Below are 3903 nucleotides of genomic sequence, written 5' to 3' on the forward strand. Positions count from 1 at the left end.
CTCTATCCCTTCATCCAGATCATAGATGAATATATTGAACAGGACTGGACCCAGTACTGACCCTTGAGGGACACCACTTGTTACTGACCTCCAACTAGACTCTGCAACACTAACCACAACCCTCTGAGCTCTATCTGTCAGCCAGTTCTCAATCCACCCCACTGGTTGTTAAGCAGCAATGCAGTGCTAGATCCTCTTGATACTACTCGTGCTTCGTGTCACCGAGGAAGGTCTTTGAATGGTGCTGAGGTTATTAACAGTTTTATATTACAGTACAGAGGTATAGAAGTTGCTCTACTCACGCCCTTCTCATTTTTCAGACCTGCTGAACATGTTTACCTAGACTATGCGCTGTAGCTCTCCTCTCCCTTTTGTAAGAACAGTTTCAATTTGATTAGAAGCCAAAAGGTAAATCAACAAATGGCCCAGTTCTTGTTGAGTCTGGGTCCAAGTTCTACTTACTACTTCTCTAACATGTTGTCTTAGCTTTTACAGAAGAAAATCTGTATCTTACAATGGTCTTTTAAATTTCCCAGGTAAAAATTCTTTATTATAAACGGTAATTAGACAAAATATTCTGTTTTCATATTAGAAAATGAAAAAAAAGTTAGATATTTGAAGAAACAGGCTAGGAATGAAATTCTTTATAAATATGTAATATAGGTCCTATTCACATCACCCCCAGCATTAGCTGTGATAGGAAGCATGTTTGCTTTCGGAGGCAGATGGGTGTTACCAGAACAACAGCTGGAGTGCTTCAGTTAGCACCCTGCTCTGAACGGACTTTGGGCTGCACCTTTTTCTCTGTCTGTCTGTCTGTCTTTTGGCTTTATGGGAAGCTCAGAAGAGGTGTCCCTTGACATAGGCATTAAGAGTTTGGTTTCTAAACTTAGGCTATAAGTAAATATAAACCCTCCCCCTTCTCCATCCACCTTGTATTAATATTATGCAGTACAAAAAGGTTGAAGACAATGTCAAAGGGAGAGGGGAGAAGGGTTGTTGAAAGGATGTTGAAGTGAGGAGTGAGGGGAGAGTACCTTGGTGGAAGGAAGCGATGTGTGCAAGCAGCTCTTCCCACTTTGTGACTGAGCAAGGTGGTAAGGCTGTAGTGGGTTTTTGTCTAACAAATGGGAATAGTTATACTGACTCATCCCATTCTCTCCTGTGTGAGAAAAAAGGCTGAGAAATTTAGACGGTTTATTTTTAAAAACATTATTTATTATGTTCTCTGAACAAATATATTTATATTTTTTGCCATCTATGGTTTTAATAAAATAAAAACATCATGTTGAGTTTTAAATAATCTGGTTTAAGAAGTGTGGTCAGATTTACCTCCTGCTTTCATTTTTTCTGAAAATGAAAGTGGTGTGTTTTGAAGATGTCCATATAAAGTCATGAGCATGATCAAATGTGATGGCTGAACATTTAGGGATAGCACTTCTGAATACACTGGACATCGTACATGAGACTTTCTGAATGTCTTCACAGACGTGTTTCAGCAGTTCACCGTGTCTTAGAAATCTGTGCCCTCTCTTTGCAGAAGAAATTGTGTTCTTCAGCATTGATAAGCCTTCAAAAACCAGCAGTCACATCAGATACAAGGCTGAAGTTCATCATCACTGCTCCAGAAAAGGCAAAGGTCATTAAAAGTTATCTAGGATATTTTTTTTTTTATAGAAAGCTTATGTTTCTATATGGGCATCCATTTTTTTATTTGTAAATCAAATGTATAACACCTGCTGTTGTCAATTCCCTTAATTTCACTGAAGAAAGCGTATTTTAGAAATTATAGTGTGGTTTAGGAAGGATGACATTTGATTGTAAAACACAGCTAGGCACTGTGAGAATGGCTCCTTAAATGAGTGATAATATTTTCTAGTCTTTGATGGTTTTTTGCTCACAAACAAAAATATTCTCTAAAGCACATCATTGCATTTAATTTTGAACACAGCTCTCTTACAAAAAGAATAGTACCCATATTATACTAAAAAACAAGCGAAAAACTCAAGAATAATTTGAAGTATTGAATTAGAAAAGTGTTGACTTTTTACTAACTAAATTAAACATCCTGTATCTAAGTATTTCAGATATTAATAAAATGCTGTTATAGCCAACACTGACCATGTCTCACCTAACAAAAACATTTTCAGCATAGAAAACCTCAGCAAATTATACATTTTATGGCTTTTTTTTTTTCATCTAGAGAATCCTAATTTCAAAAATGGAACAAAACAAAATTATCTTTTTCAGGTTATATGCTTAATTGTTACAGTAACAATAGTTCAGCTCTTATCTACACGTGGAATATATTTATCTTAATAATGTAGCGAACTTTGGTATTCTTTGTGATATGTGGGCTGTAAGGATCATTAAATTTCTTCTTGTTAACACTTTGGAAATACTGTGTTGATAAAGAAACAGACTGGAGGAGGACTGAATCATCAGTACAAAGGTATGAAATACAAGTGGCAGAGGATGTAATGGATGTAAAGGTCCTATTTCCCAGATCTCTTTCATATATTTTTAAAAGCGAGGGGACAAATTTTTTTTTTGCATTGAAAATGCCCCAATTATTTATAAATATTTTTTAATATTTATCAAAGAAGTCTCCTGAACCATGCCTCTCCTTCTGCTTGAAATATTTAGAATTAGAAACATGTATCATAATAAGCTTTTTTCACCTCCAGTTCAGTGTGAATAGCACCTGCTTATTGCTAGTTGGACTTATTACACTCCTCTAAGCAGAGACAAAGCTCTAAGCAAAGACAAACACTACAAAAATCAAACTGACTTTTTTCTTGTCCCAGCAGAAATCGTCATTTGGAAGCCTTGCTTTTCAAGATACTAAAGAAAAAGGTGTCTTTTCAGAGGCAACTCTAACTCCAGGAAATAACTAACTACAGTTGTGTTTTAGCTAGCTCTGCACAGGTACTTCTGTTGTATGTACTAGCTAGCATGTGTAGCTTCACTTATAAATGAAGAAAGCCAGCAGAAATCTCAAATATCCTGGAGTAACAGAAGGTTCTGTTCCAGCAGCTCTGTGAGAGGCACCTGTAGGAGTCCATTCTTGCATCTTTAATAGAGAAAACTCAAGAAATCGGCTTCAGATTCATGTTTTTCTCCTTTAGATGGACAAGCTCCGAACGCAAGGCAGGAGGGTGGGAGGGGATGGCAGCCAGTGCCTGGAAGGATAGTCTTTTATCAGGGCAACGGCTGCTGGAGGATGAACAGGTTCTCTCTGTGAAGGTGGCTTCATCTGACTAGTAACAGTGGAATTTTACGGCCGCTTTTTCATGCCAGCACCGCCAGCCGAGGAGGGTCAACGCTTGCGTTTCCGAACAAATCCCCCGTTACAGTGCTCTGCCTCAACCATCCTTTGCCGTTGCTTTGGCCACGTCTCCCCCGGTTCGGCTGCGGCTCAGACGTGCCCACCTAAGCGCCGGGAGAAGGTGGTGGTGGGGATCACACTCTCACCTCAGGGGTACGGCATCAGGCAGGTCACCGGCCTTGGCGTCCTGGGGCGAGAGCCTCAAAGGTTTTGCCCCAACGCCTGGCGATTTGGGAAACGCTGGCTAAAAAACACCCCTATCGCGGGTGTGTGTGTGTGTGCGTGTGTGTACAGAAAAGACTGAGGTGACAGGCGCGGTGAAGAGAGGGGCGGGTGTCGAGTGCCCGGGCTAGGCCGGGCCGGGCAGCCACAGCGCCAACGCGGCGCCGCGCCCCCCCTCCCACCCGCCAACGGCCGCCGCTCGCGCTGTGCCACGCCCCCCGCCCGCGCGGGGGAGGGGCGCGGGCGCGGGCGCGCGGGGTGAGGCGTCGAACGCGGTGGGGCGGAGCATGCGCGCTGCCGCGCTGGCGGCGAGAGTGCGCATGCGGGCGGCTGGCGCAGGCCCGGCAGTTGCG

This window comes from Vanellus vanellus, assembly GCF_965231255.1.
Source record: "Vanellus vanellus genome assembly, chromosome: 1".
NCBI lineage: Eukaryota > Metazoa > Chordata > Aves > Charadriiformes > Charadriidae > Vanellus > Vanellus vanellus.